Below are 12433 nucleotides of genomic sequence, written 5' to 3'. Positions count from 1 at the left end.
AAAATAAAATTAAAATCAATAAATCTACATTAACAAAAAAAATATGGATTTTACACTCTGACATTGATATGAATAAAATTTCAAGAGTGCCCTTCAACTTTTCTTTCTTCCACAGCTTACCATCAACCACCATAATTTTTTTTATTTATTATTTATTATTTATTTTAAGATTTGACAAGACAAGGGAAAGAACTCATAATTGTTGTTTTGATTTTAAAGAAAAAGAAATTGACATATGACAATCAACCATACCACACTTTTTTTTTCTTTTTTCTTTCTATCATGCTTATCAATGTTTTTAAGCTTGAAATTTGGTGAATCAACATGCCACATTATTTTATTTTATTTTAATCTTTTTCTTCTTTCTTCATTTTAGTTTTTGACTTTTGTCTAATATGTTAGTTACACATTCTCATGAAATATTTTTAATTTATTTTTTCACTCTTTTCATCTTTTGATTTTAATTATTTATGAACACTTTAAATATAAAATAATAATAATAATATATGATAAATAATTAATAAGAAAAAATAGTATAAAAATAAATATATAATGAAAAATTTTAGTTTTTTACTTATATAGGTTGCTAACTTTACCGTGGTTTTAACTTTTTTTCTTAATTAAAATGTTTAATATTTTTAATTAAAAAAAAGATAAAAACTTGATTTTGATTTATTAAAATTTTTAATTTTTTATTACATAAAACAAAATATAAAATTATTTTTCATAAAAAATTTATATTTAATCATTTATATTAATTTTTTCTTAATTTGATTGAAAATTAAAATTTGTACATACCTTATCATAAACTAAAAAAAATAGTATATAATTCCTATCGTAATAGTACTTTTAACCAAGGATAAAAATATCGGTAATAACGGATATGTCGATAGTTCGATTTTATAGATATATCGATATCGACGGATATTTTGATATAAAATATCGATTGATTTAAAATTGATCTAAACTTTTGAAAATGTAAAATAAAGCTCTTAGAAATGAAATTAGAAGTATAATAGACATTTTAAAGTTGTTTTGTTGAATAAATTAACATATATATATATATATATATATAAGTGTATATTGATTATTAAATTACATCAAATATTATTCGATAATAATATTGTGATATTGTGATATTTGATTATAATATGCTTAATTTTAAAATATATTTAATATTAAAATTATGATATATTTAATTTAATTGTATTAAATGATATAAAACAAATTATGATAAATGTATAATTTTTTTTAATATTTAATTAATATATTAATGATATTAAAAACTTTTTGCTACTCAATTAAATGAAATTTTTTTATTTAATTATAAAATAATTATAATTAATTTGTTATCTAAAGTATTGTTTTAATATTTTGTGTATATGAAACTTTTAATATATGTATATATGGTGCAAGATTATTAAAAAGGGGCAAATTTGCCCCAATGGTTTGACTAGCGTTGACCACCGATATTTCTGCGGAAAATTTTGTTTCCACATGCATGTTTTTTTTTTTTTTTTTTTACTTATTTTTATATATTTGTGGGGGGCGTTTGGTTGCTAAGAAACTAAAGGAATTTTGCAAGAAGTTATGAATGATCAAACAGAAGAAGAGGTGAGCGCAGAGGTTGGAGACTACTTGAAGATTTGTTTAGGAAGTCCGAGTAGTAAAAGCTACGAACTCCTATTAAGTGCAAGTAATTATTAATATAAGATTATGTAAAGGGGTTGATTCTAATACTAGTTTAGGAATGGGCACAACAAAAAGGTCTAAACCCATTTTTCTTTTTTCGGATTAAGTCAGATTTTTCCTCATGTTCAATACTTAGTAATTCAAGTTGCTATTACAATTGTGCATGGACACTCTTTACTATTTTATCGCATTCCGTTCATAAACTAGTATATCTTCTAGTCCATTTTGAAAATCTTATGCCCAAGTAAAAACCGTATCAAATAAGTGTACAACATCTCAAACAGGACCTCAAATGACCCAAGCTTTCCTTTGTACTACAACAATGAGTTTGTCTTTTTTTTTTTTTTTTTCATAAACATACACAAATAATCTTTAAATTCTAGTTACATTTTATATTTAGGTTATGTTTGATTCTCAAAAAATGCTAGGGAAAAAAGGTTTTCTACAGGCAAACACAGAGAATACTAGCTCTCGCTAGAACAATACACGTGCATTTTTTTGTTTTTTTTTGTGGGGGACGTTTGGTTGCTAAGAAACTAAAGAAATTTTGAAGGAAGTTATGAATGATTAAACAGAAAAGGAGGTGAGCGTTGAACAACTTGGAGACTACTTGAAGATTTGTTTAGGATGCCCGTGTAGTAAAAGCTACCACCTCTTATTAAGTGCAAGTGATTGTTACTATATGATCATGTAAAGGAGTTGATTCTAATACCAGTTTCAGAATGGCCACAACAAAAAGGTCTAAACCCATTTTTCTTTTTTCGGATTGACTCAAATTTTTCCTCATGTTCAATACTTAGTAATTCAAGTTATTATTATAGTTGTGCATGGGTACTATTTACTATTTTATCGCATTCTGTTCATAAACTAGTATCTACCAGAAAAAAAATGGTAATCAATATCTTCTAGTCCATTTTGAAAATTTTCTACCCAAATAAAAATCGTATCAAATAAGTGTATAACATCTTAGACATGACCTCAATTGACCCAAGTTTTCCTTTGTACTATAACAATGAGTTTGTCTTTTTTTTTTTTTTTCATAAACAGACACAAATAATCTTTAAATTTTAGTTACATTTTATATTTATGTTATGTTTGGTTCTCGAAAAATGCTAGGGAAAAAAACTTTTTTGCAGACAAACACAAAGAATACTGGCTCTCGCTAGAACAACACACGTGCATGTTTTTTTTTTTGTGTGGTGCGTTTGGTTGCTAAGAAACTAAAGGAATTTTGCAAAAAGTTATGAATGATCAAACAGAAGAGGAGGTGAGCGTAGAGCAGCTTGGAGACTACTTGAAGATTTGTTTAGAATGTCCATGCAATAAAAACTACCAACTCCTATTAAGTGCAAGTTATTGTTACTATAAGATCATGGCCACAACAAAAAGGTCTAAACCCATTTTTCTTCTTTCGGATTGAGTCAAATTTTTCCTCATGTTCAATACTTAGTAATTCAAGTTACTGTTACAGGTGTGCAATACTTAGTCATTCAAGTTGCTATTACAGTTGTGAATGGACACTCTTTACTATTTTATCGCATTCCATTCATAAACTAGTATCTGCCAGAAAACAATGGTAATCAATATCTTAAAGTCCATTTTGAAATTTTTTTACCAAAGTAAAAACCGTATCAAATAAGTGTACAACATCTCAAACAGGACCTCAAATGACCTCAACTTTCCTTTGTACTAGAATAATGAGTTTATCTTTTCTTTTTCTTTTTTCATAAAAAGACACAAATAATCTTTAAATTCTAGTTACATTTTATATTTAGGTTATGTTTGGTTCTCGAAAAATGCTAGGGATAAAAAACTTTTCTGTAGGCAAACACAGAGAATATTGGCTCTCGCTAGAACAATACACGTGCATGTTTTTTTTTTTTGGTGGGGTGTGTTTGGTTGCTAAGAAACTAAAGGAATTTTGCAGGAAGTTATGAATGATCAAACATAAGAGGAGGTGAGCGTATAGTGGCTTGGAGACTACTTGAAGATTTGCTTGGGATGCCCATGTAGTAAAAGCTACCAACTCCTATTAAGTGCAAGTGATTGTTACTATAAGATCATGTAAAGTGGTTGACTTGAATACCAATTTAGGAATGGCACCAACAAAAAGGTCCAAACCCATTTTTCTTTTTTCGGATTGACTTAGATTTTTCCTCATGTTCAATACTTAGTAATTCAAGTTGCTGTTACAATTGTGCAATACTTAGTAATTCAAGTTGCTATTACAGTTGTGCATGGGTACTCTTTACTATTTTATCGCATTCCGTTCATAAACTAGTATCTGCCAGAAAAAAATGGTAATCAATATCTTCTAGTCCATTTGGAAAATTTTCTACCAAAGTAAAAACAATATCAAATAAGTGTACAACTTATCAGACATGACCTCAAATGACCCAAGCTTTCCTTTGTACTAGAACAATGAATTTGTTGTTTTTTTTTTTTTTTTTGTCATAAACAGACACAAATAATCTTTAAATTCTAGTTACATTTTATATTTAGGTTATGTTTGGTTCTCGAAAAATTCTAGGGAAAAAAAATTTTATGCAGGCAAACGCAAAGAATAATGGCTCTCGCTAGAACAAGACACGTGCATGTTGTTTTTTTTTTTTTTTTTTTTTTTTTTTTTTCGTGGAGGGCATTTGGTTGCTAAGAAACTAAAGGAATTTTGCAGGAAGTTATGAATGATCAAATAGAAGAGGAGATGAGCGCAAAATGACTTGGAGATTACTTGAAAATTTGTTTAGGATGCCCGTGTAGTAAAAACTACCAACTCCTATTAAGTGCAAGTGCTTGTTACTAGAAGATCATGTAAAAGGGTTGATTCGAATATCGGTTTAATTGAAACTTGTTTTCTTATACTACCATTGGGTCATGCTGCACAAACCTTACCTTCTTAAGTAAACGGAATTGTAGGAAGCACGTCCAAGTGAATTCACTGGTTATCATAGAATTCACACCGCATAGTAGAATGTTCCAGAACTATATGTACACAAACACCTGTTTGTCTAAACCCCTACCAAACAGCAATCCAGAAACCTTGTAAAACCCCTTCTCTCAACCGTGACCTTTCATGCATTTTCTTTCTATTTTCTTATCTGCCAAACGGAGATGAGACATCTAAGAAGTAGGAAGAGAGACGATCCCCAAAGACCAATTTCTAACTCCTGCATTGTGTGTGGCTCCCTACAATTTGCTCATTCACCTCATATAAAGAATTTTGACTATGCGAATTGCCTAGCAAAAATACAAATTGTCTTTGTCCAAGGAGTTTCAAAAATACAAATTGTCTTTGTCCAAGGAATTTCTAAGGTGGCTGTCAGTCCCAGTGGCAATAACTCCCTACTTGTGAACAACCTCGATCAGATGTAATAAAAGTACTGCACCAGAGTCTACCACTCAACTAGCTATAATAGCAATTGGAGTGTCATAGGAGGATTCGGTAGGCCTTTGAGCATGGGCATTTGAGATCGATCCTCAAGTACTCCCATTCCTTTTGAATACAAACTTCTTCGTCCTCGCCTGCCTCTCCTGCCCCCCTGCTACCTGCATCCATCAACTCCGATCATTGTGTTAGCCCCTTTCCATTTTCTGACAAAAAAAAAAAAAAAAAACAAAACAAAACCAACTTACATTGTTATTCCCAACATCATTAAGTTTCGGTTTCCTGCTCTAATTGAGTGTTCTAAACAACCCCTACATCTTCTTCCACCTTTAGTTCCATTTCTTCCAACCACTTCTTCATTTTTGTAACACTCCCCATCATCTTCTTCAACTTTTGTTTTATCTTTAAAATAAAATGTTCGTGGAAACATTAGAAATTAAAATACATGTTTTAATTATTTTAAAACTTCTTAATTTTCTTAGCAACAAAAAAACCAAAAAATAAAAATCAAAAGTAACCGAGTGTACCAATCTCACAACTAGGGATTTGTTCCATCACCGGTGATCCCGTGCCCAAGACTCTTGTCCATGGAGAAGTGACAATCACTTGCACAACTGTAATAGCAACTTAAAATATTGCACGAATATTGCACATTAAAAAATATTGCACGAATATTGCACATTAAAAACCAACTTACATTGTTATTCCCAACATCATTAAGTTTCGGTTTCCTGCTCTAATTGAGTGTTCTAAACAACCTCTACATCTTCTTCCACCTCTAGTTCCATTTCTTCCCACCACTTCTTCATTTTTGTAACACTCCCCATCATCTTCTTCAACTTTTGTTTTATCTTGAAAATAAAATGTTCGTGGAAACATTAGAAATTAAAATACATGTTTTAATTCTTTTAAAACTTCTTAATTTTCTTAGCAACAAAAAAACCAAAAAATAAAAATCAAAAGTAACCGAGTGCACCAACCTCACAACTAGGGATTTGTTCCATCACCGGCGATCCTGTGCCCAAGACTCTTGTCCATGGAGAAGTGACAATCACTTGCACAACTGTAATAGCAACTTAAAATATTGCACGAATATTGCACATTAAAAACCAACTTACATTGTTATTCCCAACATCATTAAGTTTCGCTTTCTTGCTCTAATTGAGTGTTCTAAACAACCCCTACATCTTCTTCCACCTCTAGTTCCATTTCTTCCCACCACTTCTTCATTTTTGTAACACTCCCCATCATCTTCTTCAACTTTTGTTTTATCTTTAAAATAAAATGTTCGTGGAAACATTAGAAATTAAAATACATGTTTTAATTCTTTTAAAACTTCTTAATTTTCTTAGCAATAAAAAAACCAAAAAATAAAAATAAAAAGTAACCGAGTGCACCAACCTCACAACTAGGGATTTGTTCCATCACCGGCGATCCCGTGCCCAAGACTCTTGTCCATGGAGAAGTGACAATCATTTGCACAACTGTAATAGCAACTTAAAATATTGCACGAATATTGCACATTAAAAAATATTGCACAAATATTGCACATTAAAAAAATATTGCATGAATATTGCACATTAAAAAAATATTGCACGAATATTGCACATTAAAAAAATATTGCACGAATATTGCACATTAAAAATATTGCATGAGTCGGGTTGTCAAACCAGATCAAACAAGACTAGGTTCCACAAAGCCCGACAGGATTGAGTAGATTTTTCTTCATATTTGATACTTGCTCATATTTTTCATGTTGAATACTTTGAATTTAATTCTAGTTGCCATCTTGGGTTGCATTCTGAAGATTTGGAGTACAACCAGGATTTTGAAAGTGAAAAAGCTTAATTAATTTTATGCGTACTAGATGTCTTTTGTTTTTTGTTTTTTTTTTTTTTGTGGGGTGCGTTTGGATTGGGTTCAAGATGGTTTTGCCTTTAAGAACAATTTAAATATAAAACTTTTCTGTAGACAAACACAAAGAATACTGGCTTTCACCAGAACAATACACGTGTATGTTTTTTTTTTTTTGGTGGGGTGTGTTTGGTTTCTAAGAAACTAAAGGAATTTTGCAAGAAGTTATGAATGATCAAACAGAAGAGAAGGTGAGCGCAGACCGGCTTGAAGATTACTTGAAGATTTGTTGAGGATGCCCGTGTAGTAAAAACTACCAACTCCTATTAAGTGCAAGTGAAACAATTTTATGACGAGATGATTTCAATTTTTTCTTGGTTGTTGATGGTTGGAAAATGAATCATAGTAGGCTTTGATGCAGTACTTTTAGGATATTTCAATTTTTTGTGAAGTGGTTTTATTATGGGGTGATTTCAATTTTTTGTTGGTTGTTGATTGTTGGAAAATGAATCATGGGCCGATTGCTGATATAATACTAGGTTACCTTTTTTGTTGATTTCTCTCTCTATTTGGCCTGCGACAATCTCTCATACTCTTGAGGTTAGCTAGTTTAGGGTTTTTGAAAATCGATTATAGTATATTGTTTTTTTGGTTTCGATTGGAGAAGAAATTGGTTAGGATTTCTGAACAATTTTTTTTTAATGATTTTGCCTTCACAATCTTGCCAATTCCACGAGTTTTTCTTCTGAATTTAAAACACAAACATGAATATTTCTTTGTTAGAAAGTTTTATATTTAAATTGCATATGGTCAGGATGAAATTGAGCCTTGTTGCCGACCCTTGGGTTAGATTAGGGTAGGTTTGGATTGGGTTCAAGATGGTTTTGCCTTTAAGAACAATTTTTGCTTGCTGCCCGGTGGCCAATTAGGTGGGCTTCGGCCTGATTTAAGCATATTAGGTTTAGGCCCTATTTGGACACTCAATACGTTAATAGAAGCCCTCATTTCTTGTGGTGCAGAGTGAGAATGGACAGAACTAAGTTTGCTTATAAAATATATAGATTCCTGCTAGAACATCGACTTTGTAAAAGGTAGTAAAAACTAAAAATAGAGACTAATCAGATCACACAATGCGGACGATTCTAAGGTTTTTATTTATTTATTTATTTTTATTCTATGCACTTATATATTTCCATAATTTTTTAAACTATTTATATCCCATGGATACTCTTAAGTTTCTATCAATGTTGATAATTTCAATTCAAACTACTCATTTGGGCTATTAAAATATATATTTTGATTTTTTGAAAATTCTTGTTCAAAATAATCCTATTAGCTGCATGCCTCAATTTTCTTTTTCTGAAAACGAACAAGGTTTGTTGAAAACATATTTCAAAATTATGGCTTTAATACAAATTTAGAAATTGTATTTTTAAACTAATTTTAGATAATAAATCTTTAATGTATAGCTTTAGTACAAATGTAGAAATTATTATTTTTATTTTATATAAAAGTCTTATTTTCAAAATTAAGTTTGAAACTAATTTAAAAGTAAATAAATAAAAAATAGTTAGTAAACAATTAACTATTTCATTTTGTTGAATTGCCACTTAATGTTTTAATTTTCGTATTAATTTAAAAGTCTTATTTTATATAAAAGTCTTATTTTCAAGTAAGGTGTGTGTTTCATAAGGGAGCATAAATACGAGAACTTGGATCCTAAATGTGAGGCATCCTAGGGGAAGGGCTGAGTAGGTCAGAGATCAAGTATTGGCTCTGAGATAACCACCTCCTAGTTGGTAATCGTGGACGGAGGCTGTTTCTAGCTTCTTGAGCTGGGGTTAGTCGTCGCTGGAGGCATGCTCGCTTTTCTTACGAGAACCGCATGCATTGCATTGGTAGGGATGGCAATGGGGTGGGTTTTTTCGGGTACCCACCCCGCCCCGCCCCACCCCACCCACCCCACCCCACCCCTAATGGGATGGGGTTAAATTTAAATAAACGGGTTTGGGAATTGTTTAAAAAAACCGGGGCGGGTTCGGGTATTGCCCCACCCCGACCCGCCCTTTCCCGATTAATGTTTCTTTTATTCACTCTTCCACCGTTCTAGGTATGGCTTCTTGTCGCTGGAAACCAAAGAGCACTAGCTCTTCTCCATTTCTTGGCTTCCCTCACCTCAGATTCTTCCATTACTGCCAATTGAGATAATCTGTTCATTGAAATTTCCTTCCCGTCCTTTTAGAAATCTACTATTATCATCATGTCTACTTCCAAGATTCACCAGAGAGGACACAAAGAGAAGAACCTGAAGAGGAAGCTGGCCTAGAGATCATCGTCGTTCCACTCTGGTATTCCGATGACTATGGCCCACCAGGCGGAGCTTCGCCGTCCAAAGACCTTGCTGGACCTGCTCTCAAGTAGGAGTGTCTCTGGACTGTCGCCGGAGGGAGGGCCACGGTTGACCAAGTTGCTGCTCAATCTCACCGTTCAGAGGAGTTTAGGGCCAGTCCAGGTTGTTACGCGAAGGAGGGGCAGCAGTTGTTTCAGTTATGAATTAAAAAAAAAAAAAAAACGGGGCGGGGAGGGGCGGGGCGGGTATGGGAATTTATCATACCCGCCCCGCCCCGCCCCGCTCCGTTTAATTTTTTAAATGGGACGGGGATGGGATTTGTTTTGAATAAACGGGGCGGAGTTGGGATGGGGGCGACCCGTCCCGAACCCACCCCGTTGCCATTTCTATGCATTGGTAGTACATGGTTTCTGGGTTCTGGTCCATGATCTCTGGTCCTATATCTCTCTTTCTGTTTCTTGCTGTTTCTTGAAGCGACGATTGCTGTTTGGTTTGTGAGAAAATGTGTGAAAAATACAGGTGAGTGTTGAGAGAAGGGTTTGGCACGGTGCATATATATCTTTATATATCTCTACTCCTATTAGAGAAGTAACAGGTGTATGTCATTTTTTTTCCAAAAATACCCTTGTTAATCTCCCTTCAAACCCAACTAAGCCCATAAGTCGGTCCATAACTTATACAAAAAATCTGTATCTATATACATATAAAAGTAGGGAGTGTTTAAACACTTTTTTTTCCCCTAAAATAACCTTATCATTTCTATTATATATACTTATATCCTATCATTATTATATGTAATTAATTCATATATCTTATCATTATTATATATAATTAATTAAAATAATATTTATATTTTAGATAAAAATATATATAAAAAAACAATTCTTTAGAATCCGAATAACATCCTTTTAAGATCCAAATTACATCTTTTTTTAATTATACACGTTTATATCCTATTATTATATATAATTAAATGAATAATTTTTTTTAAATTTAAAAATAATTATTATATTATTTAATTTATATTATTTTAATACTTATCATTATAAAAATAAATATTCACTTAAATATTTATGTTTATTTAAGAGTTTAAATTAATGAAACTTGAAAAAAAAAAAACCAAATAAAAACCCAACGTTACATTATTTATTTATTTTTTTTTGTAAAACTTGACATAAAGTTTGCATAAGTCCAATGTTAGCTATTTATTCCCCATGCTACTGCCACTTTTATTTTCTACCCATGAAACCCATCCCACATTGTAATTGACAAAAATTTTGTCTCATAAATAAAAAATTTATGTTATCTTATTTTATTACTTATTTCAATTCTTTCTTTTTTAAATTTTATTTTCCTTTTTATAATATGAGCCTTTGGCGACCAAACCCATGACCTCGATGTTAAATCTTAGTTCTATGTCAATTTTTTTTTATTTAGTTTTGACAATTTTATTTAAAAAATCAATTGATGTTGGGTGAAGGTAGAATATCATGCTAGAAAAATAAATACATCTTATTTGTATTAACAAAGAATGAGAATGACTAACTTCCATATGCAGTCCAGGATCGAGGTGTTGACAAGAATGGAGTTGTTAACAGCTTGAACCTCTTTCCAAATTAATTTTATTCCAAATTTTTATAAGTCCATTATATTTCCTTTTGTGTTATTATTATTAATTAAGTCAATCATACTTGTTTAATCATAAGTTGATTACGCAGTAATGTTAGAATTTTCAAAACGATTATAAATTACAAAAAAAGTACGTATAATCCTAAATAAGATGAATGAAATAAAATTTAAATTACGATGTTTTTTGTAGGCTTTTAGATGGGGGATTGAATTAATGATAGAAACACGAGTTTAATTATTAAATTTATAAGTGAATAAGGAAAAATATTATTTCTTGAATATTTTTTTAAAAATAAAATTTTAAAGTATTATTTTATTTTCGATTATTTTTTATATTTATCCTATTATTTTTTTTCAAATGTAATAAGAAAACAATTTAAAATAATTAAAATATATTATAAGAAAATATCATATTTTTTATTTTTAAGCTTTTTTTTTCTCTAAAAAGCCATAAATAATATTCTGCTCTCCAGAAATGTTCACAACTAAATGTAATCATTGTTTGCTACAATAGAAAAGAATGCATCCAAATTTAATTCTCTAGAAAACTAGGGAAAATAAAAGAAAGAGAAAGAAAGATAACGAGAATTTGAATTTAGAGAAAAATGGAAAACCTGCCTCACGCCCTCAACAATGTCATATGATTGTATTAGGTTTAGATCAGCTGAGGCTTCTGTCTAATTGGGTTCTCCAAATCTAAAGATTCAAAATTACAATTTCCTCGGGCTTCCCACACTTTCTCAGCAGCCAAACGAACCTTAGCTTTTGTTCAATACAAAGAAGGAAGAACCTAAAAAAGAAACTCAAACAACACTGCAAATACTGAGATAGGTTACAGTGTGAGTGGTGGTCGCTGCAGCCTCCGCCGCCCAACCCCGTCGTTGTCGCCTACCACCGTCTGGCTGAACTCTCTTCATTGGCCATCACCTATTCAGTGGTATACACTATACAGACTCTGGTCGTGATAGGGGCCGGTCATGGGCCCACAGTATTTGAAGCCCATGGGCTCAATGAGACAGGCCTAATAAACGTTTGGACAAGGCTCGAGTTTGGCCTCCTAGTTTTGAAGAAGTGTCGTATAGACAAAAAGCCCTTTAGTTTGGTACTAAATGTATAATTTTAATTTGGTTTAATTTTTTTATTTTTTAGATAGATAAAATTGAAAATTATTATTATTTTTTACATACAGGAAAAAAAAAAACACATGGAAAGGGCATGTATTAATGTTTTCTTTTATTTTACGCTATGAATTTATACGTCACCAAGATTATTTTGTGTCAGGTTTGAATGCTTCAATGCGAATTTACTCCCACTCAGACTCTTGGGTATAGACTTTTTATTTTTTCATTGCCAAAACTACCCCTGAAAGATAGGTTAATTACACTTCTGGCCTCCACGGTCTAATTTAATAATGCTCGGTAGTTGTTGTTGGGCTATGAACCTATGATTTGCATGTGAGAAAATGAGTGGAACAAAAATCGAGGCATTTTCGTTAATATGCCTTGATTGATGGGCCCTTTATA

Source organism: Vitis riparia, chromosome 15 (genome assembly GCF_004353265.1).
Source record: "Vitis riparia cultivar Riparia Gloire de Montpellier isolate 1030 chromosome 15, EGFV_Vit.rip_1.0, whole genome shotgun sequence".
NCBI classification, from domain to species: domain Eukaryota; kingdom Viridiplantae; phylum Streptophyta; class Magnoliopsida; order Vitales; family Vitaceae; genus Vitis; species Vitis riparia.
This window is presented reverse-complemented; position numbering follows the sequence as displayed.